Source organism: Mauremys reevesii, unplaced genomic scaffold (genome assembly GCF_016161935.1).
Source record: "Mauremys reevesii isolate NIE-2019 unplaced genomic scaffold, ASM1616193v1 Contig177, whole genome shotgun sequence".
NCBI classification, from domain to species: domain Eukaryota; kingdom Metazoa; phylum Chordata; order Testudines; family Geoemydidae; genus Mauremys; species Mauremys reevesii.
Window position 1 is genome coordinate 20,528 of NW_024100801.1, and position 19,892 is coordinate 40,419.

Genomic DNA, 19,892 nt, shown 5'->3' on the forward strand with positions numbered 1-19,892 from the left:
GCCATCCCATACCTGGTGCTGCACCCAGTGGGGTAAAAAAAAATACAGCCATATTGGAAGAGTCGGTTGTGTTCTTCGTGGTTGCCCCACCATTCCCCTCGGGCCTGACCTGCCCTCCAGCTCAGCCACCCACTGAAAATTGAAAAACAAAAAAGTAGAGCCGTAAAAGTCTTCAAAGCCCACCAGGCCCAACCCCTCTTCTAATACAACAGAAAAGCCGCACTTCTGACTAGGTAGGGACGTCCTATGGCCCCACAAGAAGTGGAAGGTCATCGTGTTCAGTCTCAGCAGCACTCGTGGAGCAGGGAAATACCTGGCTGAAGATATTCCCCACAGATGGGTCTTGAGCATCACAACTTTGTAGGCTAATGACAAGGTCCACCTACATCACTGGCTGAGTCATTCCTCACAGGCCACCAACCATTTCTCCCAGTTCGTGTTCCCCACGTCATCCCCAACCGAATGCTAGAAGGCCCAGCTCATCAACCTGCCCACTCTTGCAGCCCTTCTCTTCCGCCCTGACTGATGGCGGGGTATTGGCGTCCCTCCCTTAGGCCCTTCAACATCCCTGGGGAAAGACAACACCGCCCGAGTGACTTTGGGCCAGTAGGTCAACCAATAGGGCTGCCTCCTAGGCCAGGCTGCAGTCCAGCTTCAGGACTCAGAGGAAATGGAGCTTGCATCCCTACCTACAGGACTCCAGTCACGGCCAGGCTTCTGGATCAAACATCCCCTCTTGTGCTCAAGTCACAACAGCTAGCGGGCAAAAGACAGGCTTTCATGGCCTTTGAGAGAGCAAGACAGAGCCTTGGAAGACCCAGCAGGGTTTGTGGCACAGGAATTGTCCTCAGATCCCACTGAGACTTCAACTCAGATTGCAGGATTCAAAGTCCCGAGTGCTGGCCCTTACACCATGGGACCAATAGGAAACACCCAGACCTCTGGTGAGGATGACCCTGTGCAGGCAGCCCTGCATTTGCTCACCAAGTTGTCATGCAGCAGTTTGCTGCAGCTCCCAGAGGCCTTTCTTAATCCTGACTGAGAGGCCAGTGGGCATGTGAGGAAGTTGCCCCTTCAGTCCCAGGCAGTACATGGCCCTTCCTAGTGAAAAGCCAAGTCCTGGGGAAAAAAAGGTGATGCCGAATAACATCCTGGAGAGATACTTTCTTCCATTTTGAGGGAAGGGTCCTTCTTCACCTGACCAGGGACTTGAACCCTGGACCCTCAGATTAAAGTCTGATGCTCTACCAACTGAGCTAGTCAGGCTCACATATAAACAAAACAAATTTCATGCAGAAGAGAAACTAGTCATGAAAATGAGGGCAGGAAACAATACAGAAAACCTGCTACTCTCGCTCGCTTAGCAGTCCTAGCCCCGCCTGCTCCTCCATCCAGCGCCCTGAGGCCTTATTCTTTTTTTAGTTAAATATCAAATCCAGGAGAAAACACAGTTATACAAAGCAAAACGAAATCACAAACAGAAATGTCATTGGAAATAAAAAACTAAAAAAGGAAAATGCAATCCCCATCACTTTATCTTGTCAGGGCCATTCCTGTATCAAGAGCACCTGCTAAGGTCCCTGTGTGCTTACGAGAAACCTGGAGGAACTCATACCACAGCCTGAACATGAAACTCAACTGCTCCCAGGTGCTGCAGTAAAACCCTTTCCCTGCTGTGACGTTGATGATTTTATGAAACTATGCTAATGAGTGTGAATATAATAGGAGTACTTATGGCACCTTAGAGACTAACAAATTTATTTCAGCATAAGCTTTCATGGGCTACAGATCACTTTAGATGCATCCGAAGAAGTGAGCTGTAGCCCATGAAAGCTTATGCTAAAATAAATTTCTTATTCTCTAAGGTGCCACAAGTCTCCTGTTCTTTTGGGATACAGACTAACACAGCTGCTACTCTGAAACCTGTGAATATAATGTAACTGGAACATGCTTCATGCAAAAGGTCTCTTGTACAGTATCATTACAAAGCTTATTATCTATTGTGTGTGTTCATCCTATTTGTATGACTCAATCATTCTTGTATCTGAAACTAGAAATATGAACTATAACTCTGAGGTCCTGTTGTAATGATGCAAAGTGTGGGCCATTAATAGTGGTTTGGACTCTTGATGGCTCCCATTAACCAGGACAATTGACTGGAGATGGCTCTGTCCTGCACCATCTGTGATTCAGGCCAGGAAGAATGAAGGCTTGGGGGTCTCACAGGACATGTGACCATGTCACCTGGTACAGGAATCCATCTTAAACCTGGGGCTTTTCCCCAGGAGAGAGACAAAAGATTCCTGCCTTGTACCAAAGCTGTATAAGGGGGTGGAACAGAACAAAGGTGGCTGCAGTCATGAGACATCCCCTAGCTACCACCTGAGCTGGAACAAGGACTGTACCAGGTGAAAAGATTGGGCCCAGACAAGAAATAAGTCTAGTCTGCGAAAGAAGCTTATTGGAAGATCTCTGAGGGTGAGATTTGAGCTGTATTGAGTTTCATACTGTATTAGGCTTGGACTTGCATGTTTTTGTTTTATTTTGCTCTATGGAGAATACAAACTGCACAGAGAAGGAAAAGTTAATGCCTTAGAAAAGTCTGTGTGTGTGTGTGAGATGGGTGGGAGGGTGTCTAGAAACCACTCTCCTCTAGTTTCTTTTCTCTGATTTCCTGTAGAAAATCTGAAGCAGGGAGCTAAACCCACTGCCTTCTCTGAGGCTTGAACTCAGGACCTTTAGATTATGCAACTGACACGCTGCCAACTGCGCTAAAAAGGCTTGGAAAAGTTTGAGGCTCAGTGTATATAGGACCCTCCTACAGCCATGACTGGGGCAGGGAAGGAGCCAGAAATGTGCTGGAAGAAGCAGGGAGCTCTGGTGACCAGAGACTTTTCATGGCAGCTTTCACAGCAGCAAAGAAATCAATTCAGGCTGCCAGTGAACAATCTACTGGAACTAATGGCAGCACAGGGGGGATGTTTCCAAGCTGTGCACCTACTGCCACCTTTTAGAACTTACTCTCCTTTTCCTAGTAGGGCACTTTCCATGCAAATTAAGCAAAGCAAGTTGGAAACTACACAGGTAATAAAAACCAGTGCTCCAAATAAGGCTTGAATTCATAATCCCAGCAGTAGCCCCCTCTGCGCTAACCAGTTGCACCAGTGCAGGTGCTTCTTTGGCAAAGCTGGGAAGCAGGCAGTTATCAGTCTCTGTGATTCACACCTTTGCCTGGTAATTGAAAGGTTGATGCATCAAACCTAACTCAAGATGCGGCTTTTCAGCCATGAGACTCCAGGACATTTTGACAGAAAGAAAATCTCCTCTGTTTTGATTTTGCCCCATTTGACTCCTTCTGCTCGTCTTCTCCCCCTCCCTCCAGTCTCTTTCCTTCCCCATTGGGGCCATGCAGAGAGGAGCCCCAGTCAGTCTCTGTCACAGAGTCTGTATTCCATAAAGGGAGGGAGGGGTTGCTCCAAAACATTGATAATGGGGGGTGGGCATGGTTAGGGGGAGAAAGGATGGAGAATTAACAGTGGGGCCCAGAGATTCCCCCAGATTGGGGAGATCCCCTGCTGCCCCCCATCAGCCAGCTGTGGGAAGAACAACTTGGGATTGCTTGGGGAAGCCACCTTTAAAAACACAAGTGTAACATGCTAGTTACATTTTAATAAGACCAAAGCCTCCTCAATCCCAGGGTCACGATCACTGGAATGATTTTGCCTTGATATTTTACCAGCCGCAGACACAAAGCGAGTCAAATTACAGTTTCCGTTTGGAGTCAGTGCACACACAAGAATCCGGAGGCTTTTAATTCCTTAGGTTCTGCTGCCATTTCATTTCTGTCCTGTTCCAAGATTTATCATTGTGCAAAGCAACGTTAGGCCCTTGGAGTGTCCCCTCAGTGCTGCCTGCCACCCTTGGGCAATTTAAAAGGGCCCGGGGACCCCCGCCACCACCGCCAGCAGCACAAGGGGACTAAGGCGGTTTCCTGCCCGCCCTCACTCCATGTGGCTCACCACTCCCGGGAGTGGCTGGCACGTCCTGGTGTGGGGAGGTCTCCGTCGCTGCCCGCCCTGAGTGCCAACTCTGCCAGCTGTGGCAATGGGAGCTGCGGGGGTGAAGTCTGCGGGCAGCCATGCACAGAGACACCCCTGGCCCTCCCGTTTAGGGGCTGCTGCCAGAGGAGGGTGCAGGTTGCTTTTGGGAGATGCCCAAGGTAAATGCTGCACCCCTCACCTCTCCTGCACCCCAACCCCAACCCAGACCCCACACCTGCACCCAAACTCCCTCCAAGAGCTTGCCCCCTGCACACCCTCCTGCAGCACAACCCCCTGACTGAGTCCAGACCCTGCACCCAAACTCTCCCAGAGCCCAGCCCCACTCCTCCCACACCCAAACTCCTCCCAGAGCCTTAGGCAGGTGTGGGGGCAGGACAGTCCCATTCTGGGCACCACCAAAAATTGTACAAACCTGCCGCCCCTGTCCAGCCCAACCTTCTGCTGATGCACCTCAGCCCACACCCGTGCAGGGTTTGAAGCTTCCATTGCTTAAACTCCAGGACACTGAGGGATTTCAGCTCCCCTTTGCCCAGAGGGAACTTCACCCCACTCCCAGCCAGGTTCTTGTCCATGGGATCACTGTAGGGGGGCTGGGTCCCGCTGGGTCTTTTCTCTCTCTGTGACAGGCCAGGGTGCAATAACTGGGGCATCTGAGCACCCAGGACCTTCTGTGGGGCTGCCATTCCCCTTCCCCTTCTGTGGTCTCATCAGTCATTGACTCCAGCCTTTTTTCTATCCATCATCAGCATCATCCCAAGCAAACTGCACTCGCCTCAAAAAGACAGTGTCCCCTGGTGGGTGTAAATCACTGACCTCTCTCCTCCCTGAGCACTGACTGCCCCTCTGTTTCCTTGCCTCTCAGTCTGTGCAGCAAAATATAATACCGTCTATTGAAGCAGGCAAGTGCTGCTTCTGACTTTCCACTTTTAATTGACCCTTGTAATCTTGTGGTGCCAACGTGTTGTAGCTTCATTTTATATCGGCTTACAGGGCGGGAGCCACCACCAAAAGGTTATACAAGCCTGCCACCTCTGGCTGTGCTCCCAGAGAACAAACCACCTCCTGCACAAAGGGGATGAAAGGACCTGCCTTAGCCTGGGGTTGAACCAGGGACCTTTAGATCTTCAGTCTAACGCTCTCCCAGCTGCACTACTTTAGCAGCTGTGTGACAGCCCTTTGGCCTGTTGCTTCTCTGTCTGGGATGTGTTTGTCAGCAGTTGCACACAAAAGGACAGGAAAACGAACGGCTGCTCCACACCCCCACCGGAGGAACCCGGCGCCCTTAGCTGTGGGGAGTAAGAAGTGGCTGTTGGCTGACAGGGCCTGTCCCAGAGGAGCTGGAACAGCAGCTGCCGCCTCCCCCTCGGCTCCAGGCTGTGGGAAATGCTCATTGCCTGGCTGCATGGGCGGCTGCTGCTCCGTGCTCTGGAGAGCGTCTGTATTGCTCTGTCAACCCCCCGTCTTCACTGAGCCAGTCTGGTAAGGTCCCAAGTGCCCCCTCCGGCCTGGCAGCTGAGAGTCTGAGCAGACATCAGCCCCCCAGCCAGCCCCACAGGCAGCAGCAGCGCCCGCCCCCCCGCACCACAGGGGCACTCAAGGCCCTTGCTGTGGGGAAATGGCTCCTTGACGTCCAGCTGCTAGAGTGAGAGCCAGGGGAGAGCAGTGTCTGGCTCACCGTGGGGGAGAGAAGAGACCTGGTGAGTGCAGATCTCCCTCAGCCTCCCCCGCAATGCTGGTCAGTTGTATTGTCACTGTGAGAGTTGGTGCTTCCCTGCAGGGCCGGCCCTAGAGGGGTGCAGGGCCCAGGACAAATCTCCCCCCCCTTCTGTACCAGGCCCTGCACTCACTCCACCCCTTCCCCAAGCCCCACCCCTGTCCCATCTCTTCCTGGCCTGCACCTTCCTGCCCCAGTCCTCGCCCTCCCCCACCTCTTACTGTCCCGTCTCCTCCCCCTCCCCGCCCAGCGCCTCCTGCACCCCACGGAACAGCTGATCACTGGCAGGTGGGAGGGGCTGAAGGGGAAGAGGAGGAGCTTGTCAGCAAGGCCTGTAGTGGGGGGCGGGAGCTGGCTGCCAGTGGGCGCTGAGCACCTATTTTTTCTCTGCTGGTTCTGCAGCCCCGTAGCTCCCATGGAGTCGCTGACTCAGCTCCTTTCACAAGCTAGAGAGAGGAGCCAGAACCAGGGCTAATCTATGGGGCAACAGGTGAGTGGCAGAGGCTTCAGGTGCTGAGAGTTTGCCTGACCCTCAGAGACACAGGGTGAGGGGTGTCCCAGGATCTCTATGAAAGGAGCAGAACAGGATTTCCTTGGGGTGGGGAGAGAACTGAGAGTGTCTCAGGGGTTGGACAGAAGTATTGCCCGGGTGAGGACTGGCTAAAACACAGACCTCGCTGTGAGCAGGATTTGAACCTGCGCATGGGAACCCTAGTGGATTTCGACTCCAACGCCTTAACCACTCGGCCATCACAGCTCTGAGCCTAAAACTGCCCCAATGCCAGAGAAACTGGTAAAGAATCCCAATGCCCAGGTGTGAAGTTATCTAACTACAGAATTCCCACCACAAACCTGGCCCCAAAGCACAGGTGGGATTGGGGTTTGTTCTCTTTTAGCCACGTGCAGTCTCAGAGAGCGCATTTAAAAGTCTCCCCTCCACAGAGCAGGAAGGGAAATGATTCTCAACTTGGAGCCTGATGTAGGGTGACCAGACGTCCTGATTGTATCGGGACTGTCCCGATATTTGCTTGTTTGTCCCACGTCCCGACTGATGTTTGGTGGGACACTGGACAAACAAATAATTGCCCTCTGCCCGGCACACAGGCAGATCCTGGAGGACACTCACCCCCCGACCCCGCCCCCTCCTTCCCCCATTGGATCCCACCCCAAATCCTCACCCTGGCCCTGCCCCCACCCCCACGCCCGAACTGCCCCAATGGATCCCTCCCAAATCCCCGCCTGGCCTGCCCCCATCCCCACCCCTCACTGCCCCATTGGCTCCCACCCCCCATCCTCGCCGTGGCCCTGCCGCTTCCCCAAGCTGGCAGCATCCTCCTCCCTCCCAGGTTTGCACACGGGCCATGGCCATGGCCGGGAACGCAGCATGGAGGCTGCTCCAGCCCTGGAGCCTGGAGGGCAGCGCAGTGGGGCTATGGGCTGTGCTGAGCAGGCAGGACCCATGTGGGTGGGGGGCGGGGAGACACGTGAGGCAGACACACTCCTCAGGCCTGTCTGTGCTCAGCTCTGCAGGCAGAGGGGAAGGGGCATGATGGGAACACACGCCCCATTCCAGACACCACGCAGCATCCACAGGGCTACCAAACCACGTCACCTTCGGCCAAAACCACCCCCCACCCCGAGGGAGCAAAAAGCCTTGCTGAGCACAGCACACACAAACCAGGAAAAGATTAACACCCACACCCAGCCCAGCCACAGTGGGAGCTTCCCCCACTTCCCGGCCACAGGCCCACGGGGCTCATGGATGGAGGAGTTTGGGGGGCTGTGGGGGCCCCTGAAGGACTAGCTCAGCGTGTGAATGAGGGACTGGGATGTATGTGGGGGCCGGACTGTGGGTTGGGGTGTCCAGGAGGACCCCAGGGAAGGGACGAGGGGGATTAGGGATAGAGGAGGGTGGGGTTACCAAGGGGCATTGTGGGAATGTGGGATTTAGAGCCCAGAGTGGATGGGTGGGGCGGGTTGGAGGACCCCACAGTGGCTGAAAAGGGAACCCGGCAGGTTGGGGCAGCAGAGATTGGAGATGAGGAACCTCACACCCTGGGGATGGACTGGGGCAGTGGGGATGGGAAAGTGGGGCCCAGCCATGGGAAATGGGCTGGATGCAATTAGGGGCAGGGCGCTGAGGACAGGGATGGGGAGGAGGAGGAGGAGGAGGAAGGGGGCAGGGTGCTGAGGACAGGGATGGGGGAGGAGGAGGAGGAAGGGGGGCAGGGTGCTGAGGAGGATGTCGGGGGTGGGGCTAGAGGAGGAGTTTGGGGTCAGGGCACTGAGGACGGGGGGGAGGAGGAGGAGGAGGAGGAGGGCAGGGGGGTGAAGGGAAAGGCCAGGCAGATCGGACAGGCGGGAGGGGATGCTGGGGCCGAGGATCCCCACAGATGGGGGTGGGGCTGGCAGAGGGTCACAACAGAGGACGGGGACATGGGGGCAGGTTGGGGGCTTGAAGGGGCGGTTGGGGCCCTACAGAGGGGGAGGAGGAGGGCGGGGCTGAGCCCTCTCCCCCGCTGCTGCCCCCCAGTCCCAGCTGGGGGGGGGGTGAAGCCCTTTCACTCCGCGCTGCCTCTGCCCTGTGCCCCCCCCAGCCCGGATCCCACGCGGGATTCGAATCCCAACGGCCGCAGCGCGTGCCCGGAGGGGGGGGGGCAGCAAAGCATGGGGGGGGGACCGGGGCCTCCCCCCACGCGCCGAGTCTCTGTCCCGCGCTCTCTCCGCCCAGGGGCGGCTCTAGGCACCAGCGGGCCAAGCGCCCGCTTGGGGCGGCATCCTGGGGAGGGCGGCATTTGGCTCTGGTGGAGCTCCCGCCGGCATGCCTGCGGCAGGTCCACCGGAGCCCGGGACGAGCGGACCTGCCGCAGTCATGCCTGCGGCGGGTCCCGTCTTCCCGCGGCTCCGGTGGACCTGCCGCAGGCATGCCGGCGGGAGCTCCACCGGAGCCAAATGCCGCCCTCCCCAGGATGCCGGAGCCGCGGGAAGAGGGGACCCGCCGCGGGACTGGGGACGGGCGGCGCAGCGCTCCGCGCTGCTTGGGGCAGCCTACTTTGTAGAGCCGCCCCTGTCTCCGCCAATCAGGGAGGGGCGCGGCGAAGTGACGAGTTACGGCCCCTCCTCCAATAGAGGCCGCGTGTGTGAAAGGGAGAACTACGCTTCCCGGAGTGCACTGGGAGGGGGCGCGTTGTCTGAGCAACTCTCCGTCACTTCCGCTCTGAGACGAGCCAGGAACTACAACTCCCAGCCTGCCCCGGGGCGCCTCCGTCCGCCCCAGCCCAGGTGAGGGCGGGTACCTGGGTCCACCTGACACCTCCCCTCAACGCAACTCATCATCCCCGCCCCGCCCCCAGAGAGCCCCGGCCCCGCCCCCCCGTGCAGGGTGTGACGCTGCTCCGCGCAGGAACGTGCTGCGCCGCTTCGCCCCTTTCACCCCCCGGCACAAAGCAGCGGGGGCGGGAGCGCGCAGGGGGGGGCGAAGCTCCCGCCGTCGAAACGCCTCCCCCCCCCCCCTGGCGGGGCGGGGCCGGGCCGGGTCCGGCTCTGTGCGGGGGCTGGATCCACGTGTGCGCCCCGCGGGATGTTCCCGGCGCCCCTTGTAACCCCCCCTCCCCCCGGGCTGGGTGTGAGCGGGTCCGGGTGGGTCCGCCGGGCCCAGGCACCGGCCACGTGTCACCCCCCGACTCCCGCTGCCCCCGGCCCCGCCCCACCCCCTGCCCCGGGGGAGCCCGGCTCCAAACACCCGCTGCAGGGACAGCGTCACCCCCGGACAGACCCGCCCCCGGCCGGAATGAGTCCTTCCCCCAGCCCCCGCCCGCTGTGCCCGCCCCAAAGCCCCGCCCTTGCTGTGCCCGCCCCCAAAGCCCCGCCCCTGCACCCCCGCTGTGCCCGCCCCCAAAGCCCTGCTCCCGGACCCCCTTTCCCCAAAGCCCTGCCCCCGCTGGTCCTGCCCTCACATCACCTGTTCCCTAATCCCCGCCCCTTTCCCTGAATTCCTGCCCCGCCCTGTCCCTTCCTGCAAGGCACCACCCTCGCATTGCCCCTTTTCCCCAGTACCTCACCCTCGCTCTGCCCCTTCCCCGAGTCCCCACTCCCACATTGCCCCAATACACCCCTCCCTGCACCCTTTCCCCAGGTCCCACCCCACATGGCCCCTTCCCCAGAGTTCCCACCCTTGAGCTTCCCTTTCTCCTCGAGACCCCCCCCCCGCACCGCCCCTTCCCCTGAGACCCCGCCCCTGCACCGCCCTTCCCCTGGGACCCCGCCCTGCACCGCCCCTTCCCCCTGGGGTCCTGTCCTCACATTGCCCCAAGACCCCACCCCTGCACCACCTGTTCCCTCTAATCCCTGCCCCTGCATCGCCCCTTCCCCCAAGACCCCTACCCCCCCCGCAGCGCCCCACCGCGCCCCCCGCGCCCCCTCCCCGCCGGCGTCTCCCGTGGCCTCCTCTCTCCCGACTCGGGGGGGGGGGGGGCGGTTGGATTGAGCCAGCTGGACATACGGGGGAGGGGCAGGGCGGGGGGCCAGGACTCCTGGGGTCGCCCCCCGCGCGGGGCGGGGAGGGGCTGGGAGCCAGGCCTCCTGGGTTCTCCCCCAGCTCTGGGAGGGGAGTGGGGTGAGGGGGGTAGAGTGGGGGAGGGGCAGGGCTGGGAGCCAGGACTCCTGGGTTTTCCCCCGCTCCGGGAGGGGAGTGGGGCGAGGGGGGTAGAGTGGGTGAGGGGCTGGGATGCCTGCTGCCCTAGTGGTGACCAGCAGAGCCCCCTGCAGCTTGCCCCCCAACCAGGCACTGGGTGTGCTGGTGCCTGGAGCCGCCCCTGGTTCTAGCCCCTCTGCCCAGGCAGCTCCCCCAGCCTGACACACACACACACAGCCCCTGCACCCGTCCCACTCCAGGTCTCCTCAGCCCAGAGGGGAGCCCCCCGGCTGAGTGGGGAATCAGAACCCCCCGAAATTACCCTGGGACCAGCATGATCTGCCTCCGCCCTGCCCTGCTCCGCATGTATTTGGAGTGAGTCAGTTTCCCTGTCCCAACATGTGTCCTGCCCTGTGTCTCTTCTCCTCCCCAGTTCCCTCCAAACCACCCCATTTCCCCTGCACCCCGGGCTGGGTCTCTGCCAACCCCCCTTCTCCCCTCCTGCCCCCAATAGCTCCCGGCCCCTACAGGTCTATAGGGCTGGATCCCTCCCTCCCCCCTTCTCCCCTCATTTCCTGCCTCTGGGGGTCTAAGGAGATGGGTATCTCCTCTGCCATCCCCTCTCCTACCCCCCCATATCCCGCTGCCTCTAGGGGTCTATGGGGCTGGGTCTCTCCCCCCTCCATCCCCTCCCCTGCCCCCAATATCCCTCTGGGGCTCTGTGGGGCTGGGGCTCTCTCCCTGCCCCTGTGCTCCCCCCTGCACACGATGTCCTGGGAGTGACTCAGTTTCCCTGGACCAACATTTCACACACCCCACCCCCACCCGACATGTCTCCCTCCACCCCACCCCATTTCCCCTGCACCCCGGGCTGGGTCTCTGCCAATCCCCCTTCTCCCCTCCTGACCCCAAGATCCCCTGTCCCTGCAGGTCTATGGGGCTGGGTCTCTCCCTTCCCCCTTCTCCCCCCATCCCCTCATCCCTTCCCCCAATAGCTCCCTGCCCCAGGCTGTCTATGGGGCTGGGTCTCTCCCTGAAGCCCCGCCCCCAGCGTCGGGCTCACAGACAATCCCCGCCCGGCGGCTGTGACGTGCGCTGGGGCTGTGACGTGTGCTGACGTGTTCACTCTCTGCAGGCGACTCATTCACTGGAGAGCAAAACTACAGAAGGTGTCGCGTGTCCATGGGCGGGGCTATGCAGATGAGCAGTGTCTGGCGGCAGGACGGGGAGCAGCGAGAGGAACCGAAGGAGCCCGGCAGAGAGAATTCTCTGCGTGTGGACAGAATCCGGTGTGGGGAGTTCGTCCTGTGGGTGCCTGCGCCGGAGTCACTTCGGGGCAGTGATTGCCACTGAGCTACGTAGTGACCAAAGGGGTGTGAATGGGGTGTGGTGCCTGGCGGGGAGCAGCTCATGGTGAAAAGAAAGCAGCAGATCCTGTCCTAGCGGTGGTTTGTGGGGGTTTCTTTGCAACCATGAGTGGGATTGTTGTGGGTGCAACTAGACCCCCCCCCTTCTCTGGGGGGGCGGGGCTTCTACTGTCTGCCTTGGGGAGGGAGGGGTCCATGATGTCACAGCCCATGGTGGAGGGGAGGGTTGAATCATGTGGGGGAGTAACTTCCCCTGCTCCCACTCACGCTCCACTAGGGGGCGGGGCTGGGATCTCTAGGGAGGGAAGTACAGAAAAAAACAGTCTCCCCTATGGAACCCAGGAGTCCTGGCCCCCAGTCCCCCTGCTGTAGACCTCCTCCCTGGGCCAGGGATAGAACCCAGGGTCCTGGTGCCCAGCCCTCCCTGCTCTGACCACTCAACCCCACTCCCCTCCCAGGGTGGTGCAGGGGTCACTGGGTCTGTGTCCCAGCTCTGCTAAGGGCCTTGACTGATTTTCCCAAAGTGCTTCCTTCTGAATCCAGCACATCTGCCCCCCCCCCGCCCGGTCACTGCCCACCCCCGTGTGGGGGCACCAGCACTGTGCCGGGTCGTGATGGGAAATTGTCCAAGCTGGCCCAGGAGAGACGTGTGTGTCCCTGCTGCCCCCTGCTGGTGGGGCTGAGCCCCACTCTGTGTGTGTGTGTGTGTGTGTGTGTGTGTGTGTGTGTACACATGTGGTGGCTTTGCAGGATTTTGTATCCAGCAGCAAGTGACACACACACACACATTGACGCACAAAGGGACTCAGACAATCCCAAAAACACTCACACACAACACACCCAGAGGGGCATGCTAGCCCAACCCGCAAAGAGAGAAACGATCACACCCCCAGCCACACTTACAATTACACACACACCAGAATATTCACAACTGTGCTCAGAGACACAACCGCACACAGTTCACTCCCACTGCTCCCAACACAAGGACTTCCTGCCCCACACAGCGTGTACCGAGGCCTGTGGAACTCACTGCCACTGGACAGTTACCAAGGAGAACGGACCTTTCCAGGACACCAATAGACATGGCCGTGGCGACAGAGGGGGCTGGCTCCCAGGGTCTGACCCGGGCTGAGACTGGTTCTGACCTAGAGGGGTCTATCCAGCAGGGGGCAGCGTGACCCACACACAAACCCACCAGAAACGCCTTTCTTAGCGGGTCTCCCAGGCCATCCCCCACCCTGCCCCGGGTTGGGTAACAAAGGGGCAGTACGGGACTCTGGGCTGTGTCACAACCGGCCCCAGCCCCTCGCTCCCACACGCTGGTGAGTTGGGTAACTGCCGAGGGATTGCACAAGAGAGTCAGAGCCAGGGAGAGAACCCAGGAGTCCTGGCTCTCCCCCTGACACACTCTAACCACTGGACCCCACTCCCCTCCCAGGGCTGGAGATAGAACCCAGGAATTCTGACCACCAAACCCGCCCCCCCCCCCGCTCTGACCACTAGACTCCACACTCCCCTTTTAGATTTTAGTCTCGCTGCCTCTTCTATCCACCCACCCCACCTGTCCATCCCTTTGCTGCAGGTTTCTGGGGTGTCACCCCTGCTCTGCGCTCCCCCAGTGCAGCCCAAGGCTTTTCCTCCCCCCAGCCACATATCCTCTCCCCCCTCGTGCTGGATTGTCTGGCACAGGCTCCTTCAAGGGTTTGCATTTCTTGGTAGTTTTTAACCCCATCACCACTTCCTGCCCAGCTCCCTCCTGCTGTGCAAGATGGTTTGGGGGGGATGGGAAGAACCCAGGAGTCCTGGCTCCCAGTCTCACCTGTGCTAACATATGAGACTCCCCTCTAACCCCAGAACTGGGACTGGAACCCAGGAGTCCTGACACCCATCTTCCATTCCTCTAACCACTAGACCCCACTCCCGCCCTTTTGGGGAGCCAGGGCTCCTGGGTTCTGTCCCCAACTCTGGGAGCAGAGTGGGGTCTAGTGGTTAGAGCAGGAGGAGCCAGGACTCCTGGGTTTTATTCTCAGTGCTGCTGTGTGATACTGGGCCTCTGTTTCTCCTCCCACTTTTTGGGTGTGGAGCCTGTAAACTCTCTGGGGCATGGCCTGTCTCTCGCTGTGTCTGGGCAGCGCCTGGCCCAACGGGGGACTTGATTCTGCGCCGGTCTCTGAAGGTGCTGCTGTTGTACAGATAAATAGTCATGATACTAAAAGATGTGGCAGTGCGTGAGTGCACCACCATTACCGTGCAAGGGCTAAATGTGATTCTTATCCCTGTGACCTCCCGTGCACCCTTCCCCCTCCCCGATTCTGCACCCTGAGCCCCTTGTGCCGCTGCCCTTGTCAACGGCAGCGCAGGAAGCCACCCAGCCCTAGCCCTAAAACAAGAAGATGAGAGAAAAAAAATAAAGCTCACACCAACAGGAAACCAGCCCCAGCAGTTTGTGCCTTCACGTCCCAAAATATTACACACACACACACACACACACACACACACACACTGCTCAAACAGCCCCCTTTGCCAATGCACCACCTCACCTCGTCCAGGGAGGTCTAGGCGGGAAGCTCCGTGTGGGAGCGGTGATGGACGGCACCATCAAGGTAGGTTCTGCAGATGGTCCTCCAGGTACGGGCGTCTCGGCTCCAACTGGCACTGGGCTCACGCTGGGCTGCGTTCAGTTCTTCTCTCTGGTGTGCGCCCCGGCTCCACAAACGCCCCCGCCCCCTGCTCTTTCCTTCTGGTACAAAAAATATCCTCTTCCTTCGCCCCAGAGAGAGACACCCACGGTGCTGCTCAGCACACGCCTACCCCCCACCTTCCCCCCATTCCCAGGAGGGTGCGGGAAGGTGGTCAGGATTGGGAGAGCCCATGTCCCGAGGAGGGTATGGGGGCTTGTCCCCTGCTCAGAGCATGGGGGTACCAATAGGCACCTATGGATGGTCCCCCAAGCAGGGCAAGGACTGAAATGGGAGGCCTGTGCCCCAACATGGAGAATCTGGGTGCAACCTTACTTAAGGTCAGTCTGTCCTTTCTCTGACTCTCCCATTCCAGCTTCAGCTAGCGCTTGTGGTTCATTCGTTCTTTTTCATTCCTTTCCTTCTCTAGCTTGTATGTTCTTGCTTTCTTTTTCCCCTCTACCTTTCACGCTCTTCCTTTCTTTCCTTCTTTTTCTAATATTTTTTCTCTCCCTTTATTTCTTTCTCTGCCTTTCACGTTCTTTTCGCTTGCTCTGTCACAAGTTATTTTGTTCACTTGCTCTTTTTCCTCGCTCCTTCCGAGCCAAGTGGGTTCTCCTCGCACACAGATTTTGACAGGTTTTCCTCCTGATCAGCAAGTGGATTAAGCACGTCTTCAGTAGGGGTTTGCCATGCCAGGGAGCAGGCTGACCGAGTGTCTTTGTGGCCGTCTGCTGGCCACACATAGGCATGGTCCTCTCCTCCTCTGGCCCTGCCCTCGGTTGCTCTGTAGCTTTTAAGCCTTCCCTTGGAGCTGTCAGCACCAGCTGCCTCTGCTCTAGGTGCCCAGAGGAGGAGAGGTGCTGGGCTCCAGCCTGGGACTCTGCCTCCCTCCTGCCTAGCCCTGACTATGAAGCCTGGCCCTGGCCCTCCTTCCTTCAAGTGCCAGGTGGACAAGAGGTAACGTGGCTGCAAGCAAAATGACCAAACTTGTGGGCCTCATGTGAAGCAGCAAGAATCCCAACCACAGGAGTCAGGGTCACAAGTTCTAGAGCCCCAACCAATTTTGGCCATTCACCCCGCAAGACCTAGCTCCAGTGGGCGAGTCACACAGCAGGAGGGAAAGATTGGCTCTTAGACAGCTGGAGACAAGGAAGTTGAGCACTGGGAGCTTTACCACAAGCCAACACAAGGTCCCACTGAGATTTGAACTCAGATTGCAGGATTCAGAGTCCTGAGTGCTGCCCGTTACACCATGGGACCAGCTTGTGCTGCTTTCTCTGCACAGTGGTGACCCTCACGGGGCTGGCTCATGTAAGGGACTGTAGGCCCCTTACTAAAACTTAGTGGGGTTTTTGGTTGGCTAGTTCCCAGTCCCAATAGAAGGGGGAAGGGCCAATGGGAAATCAGGACCCTGAGACTGACAGTCCCCAGGGGCAATGGGGAGAGGCCAAAGCTCCAAGTTAGCCGCACTGACAGGCCAGGCAGTGTAATGAGGGAGTCACCAGGCCAGGGGGTCCCATCCTCCGTGGGAGCTGGAACTGCCTGGGCCAGAGTGGGGCGGAGCTAAGGAGAGAGCAGGAGCCCGAGAAGAGCCGGGGAGCAGAGCTGCACAGGTGTAGTGCCAGAAACTGCTCCCTGTAGGACTTTGCTGCCTGCAGCAGTTACTGAGACCTGAGGTTGTTCTTATTTGCTGACTTGTCCTAATTGGCTAACACTTGACAGTGGTTTCTCTAGCAAAGGCCAGTCCCTGCCCCCTTGGTCCAGACGTCCTCATTCACATCAGGCTGGGGTGACCAGATGTCAAAGATAAAATATCGGGACGCGGGGGCAGAGCAAAAAAAAAAAAAAAAAGCCGGAGGCTCCCGCCTCCCCCGCCAGGCGGCAGTGGCACAGCCCCGTCTCCACCCAAGTCTCGGCTCCGACCCCTGATACACCCCCAGCTCCCCTGTCCCCTCGCTCCTGGGCCCAGCCTGGGCTCCGAGCTCTGCAGCCGAGCCGCACTCCAGGTCCCTCCTGCAGCTCCCAAGCAAGGGGCGAACCAGGCAGCCGGGCCCGGGCCCTCCTGGCAGAAGCATGTCTGCCCCACGTGTGTCTCTGCCCCCCACCCACATGGGTCCTGCCCGCTCCCCACTGCCCCCAGCCCCAATGCGCTGCCCCGGAGGCTCCAGGGCTGGAGCAGCCTCCATGCTGCACTCCCGGCCATGGCCATGGCCCGTGTGCAAACCTGGGAGGGAGGAGGATGCCGCCTGCTTGGGGAAGAGGCAGGGCCAGGGCGAGGATTTGGGGTGGGATCCAATGGGGGAAGGAGGGGGCGGAGTCGGGGGGGGCGAGTGTCCCTCCGGGCTCTGCCTGTGTGCCGGAGAAGAGGGCAAAATTGTTTGTTTGTCCAGTGTCCTGACCAAACATCGGTCGGGACGCGGGACAAACAGGCAAATATCGGGACAGTCCTGATAAAATCGGGACGTCTGGTCACCCAACATCAGGCTCCAAGTTGAGAATCATTTCCCCTTCCCGCTCTGTGGGAGGGGAGACTTTTAAATGCGCTCTCTGTGCGACTGCACGTGGCTAAGCAAAGAGAACAAACCCCCAATCCCCCCTGTGCTTTGGGGGCCAGGTTTGTGGTGGGAATTCTGTAGTTAGATAACTTCACACCTGGGCATTGGGATTCTTTACCAGTTTCTCTGGCATTGGGGCAATTTTGTGCTCACAGCTGTGATGGCCAAGTGGTTAAGGCATTGGAGATGAAATCCAATAGGGTTCCTCTGCGCAGGTTCAAATCCTGCTCACAGCGAGGTCTGTGTTTTAGCCAGTCCCTCACCCGGGCAATACCTCTGTACAACCCCCTGAGACACTCTCAATTCTCTCCCCACCCCATGTAAATCCTGTTCTGCTCCTTTTATCGAGATGCCTGGGACACCCCCTCACACTGTGTCCCTGAGGGGTCAGGCAAACTCTCGGCACCTGAAGCCTCTGCCACTCACCTGGTGCCCCATAGATCAGCCATAGCCCTGGTTCTGCTCCTCTCTCTAGGGTGTGAAAGGAGCCAAGTCAGCGACTCCATGGGAGCTACGGGGCTGCAGAACCAACAGAGAAAAAATAGGTGCTCAGCGCCCACTGGCAGCCAGCTCCCCCCGCCCCCTGCCACTACAGGCCTTGCTGACAAGCTCCTCCTCTTCCCCTTCAGCACCTCCCACCTGCCAGTGATCAGCTGTTCAGTGGGGTGCAGGAGGCGCTGGGTGGGGAGGGGAAGGAGTAGGGACAGGGAGAGGTGGAGGAGGGAGAGGAATGGGGCAGGAAGGTGCAAGCCGGGAAGAGATGGGACAGGGGTGGGGGCTTGGGAGAAAAGGTAGAGCGGGGGCAGGGCCTGAGGAGGAAAGGGGGGATTTGTCACAGACCCCTCTAGGGCCGGCCCTGAAGGGAAGCACTGACTAACACAGTGACAATACAACTGACCAGCATTGCGGGGGAGACTGAGGGAGATCCACACTCACACTGATGCCAGGGCGTTTCAGCAGGGCTCAGTAAGCTTTATGGTTCTCATGGAAGTGGATTACCAGGAGCGCTCCACCTACAGAGCCCAGGTGCTCCATGTGCCTTGCCAGTGTGGACACCTCAGGAGTTAGGGCGCCCGGGGCTGCTTTAATGCGCTCTAACTTGCAAGTGTAGCCAAGCCCCTAGACTATGTCACTTGTGTGACTTACTTGTGCTATTGTAATAAATACAATAGACGTGCAATGGTCAGAAATTGCACCAGCAGAGAAGTATATTAAAGAAACCCTAAGGAAATTAAGAGTTTAAATTATCCTCCACATGTCCTGCGTCCCACTAAAATGAATCCAGCCCACAGGGCACGTGGGCAGAAGTATCGGTGTCAGGATGCTACATTGTTAGCACAGTAAATGAAGCTGCAAAATAAATGATGTTTAAATGACCTCACTCTATTTTTTACAATTCGGTGTTAAGAGGTAATAGATACAGATGTACACCAGGCAGGGTTGTTTGGAGGACGAAGCCTTTATGCTTCCATCCCCCACCACTGTCAAGTTTGAGCCAATTAGGACAAGTCAGCAAATAAGAACAACCTCAGGTCTCAGTAACTGCTACAGGTAGCAAAGTCCTACAGGGAGCAGTTTCTGGCACTACACCTGCGCAGCTCTGCTCCCCGGCTCTTTTTGGGCTCCTGCTCTCTCCTTAGCTCTGCCCCACTCTGGCCCAGGCAGGTCCAGCTCCCATGGAGGATGGGACCCCCTGGCCTTGTGACTCCCTCATTACACTGCCTGGCCTGTCAGTGCGGCTAACTTGGAGCTTTGGCCTCTCCCCATTGCCCCTGGGGACTGTCAGTCTCAGGGTCCTGATTTCCATTGGCCCTTCCCCTTCTACTGGGACTGGGAACTAGCCAACCAAACCCCCACTAAGCTTTAGTAAGGGGCCAACAGTCCCTTACATGAGCCGGCCCCATGAGGGTCACTGATGGCCAGAGAAGGCAGCAGGAGCTGGTCCCATGGTGTAATGGGCAGCACTCAGGACTCTGAATCCTACAATCTGAGTTCAAATCTCAGTAGGACCTTGTGGTAAAGCCCTGGAGCTCACGCTGCTCCACTTCCCTGTCTCCAGCTGTGCAAGAGCAATTTTTTCCCCTCCTGCTGGATGGGTCAGGGCTCTAGAACTGGCTACTGACATCTGAGGGTTGGGATTCTCATGGCTTCACCTGGTGCCCACAAGTCTGGCACTTTCCACTGTGCTTGAAGGAAGCAGGGCTGGGCAGGTGGGAGCCCAGCACCTCTCCTCCTCTGGGCATCTGGAGCAGAGGCAGCTGGTGCTGACAGCTCCAAGGGAAGGCTTAAAAGCAGCGGAGGCCAGGGCAAGAGGAGGGGAGGACCATGTGTGGCCAGCAGACAGCCACAGGGCCAGCCTGCTCCCTGCTGTGCTGAACCCCACTGAAGGCCACCCACAGGCCAGCATGCGGGGCGGCTGCTGATGCTCTGTGGCCAACATCAGAAGAGGGTAGGAAAGCAGGGCCAGGCCCCCTGGTGGGGCCTCTTACCGTTCCCACTCATGGTGCTGACTTTGGCAGTGGAGCCGCCCATTTTCTTTGGCAAGTCAGGAAGGGCAAAGGCGAGACTGGAAGCACCTGGGGCTCATGCCCCAGCCTTTGTGACACCCACCCCCCAACTCCTTCCCAGGGCTCTAGCTGAAGCCAGAGCATTGGCCTGAGCGGCCAAGAAGAGGTTCCAGCCCTGAAGGGAGCAGGACTTGCAGCACAAAGTGAGCACAACCATGAGGGGACTCAAATCCTGAATCATCCGATCCAAAGGGCTTTAGGCCACATGATGAGAGGTCTAAACACTTCTTTGGAAAAGCCGGACACTGTGTTTCTCAGGTCATCTGCTGAGGGGGCCGAGACGCTCTGGGCACAAGAAGTTAAGTTCCCAGCGA

General features: G+C 58.4%; 3 non-coding genes across 3 annotated transcripts; 1 reads left to right on the forward strand and 2 right to left on the reverse strand.

The window, feature by feature from the left end:
• Nucleotides 1-6,450: 6,450 nt before the first annotated feature.
• On the reverse strand, nucleotides 6,451-6,532 carry TRNAS-CGA. Its single transcript has one exon. It is a non-coding gene; the product is annotated as a tRNA-Ser (tRNA).
• A 9,112-nt stretch (nucleotides 6,533-15,644) lies between these two features.
• On the reverse strand, nucleotides 15,645-15,716 carry TRNAQ-CUG. Its single transcript has one exon. It is a non-coding gene; the product is annotated as a tRNA-Gln (tRNA).
• Nucleotides 15,717-17,165: 1,449 nt separating this feature from the next.
• Nucleotides 17,166-17,247, forward strand: TRNAS-UGA. Its single transcript has one exon. It is a non-coding gene; the product is annotated as a tRNA-Ser (tRNA).
• Nucleotides 17,248-19,892: the final 2,645 nt, after the last annotated feature.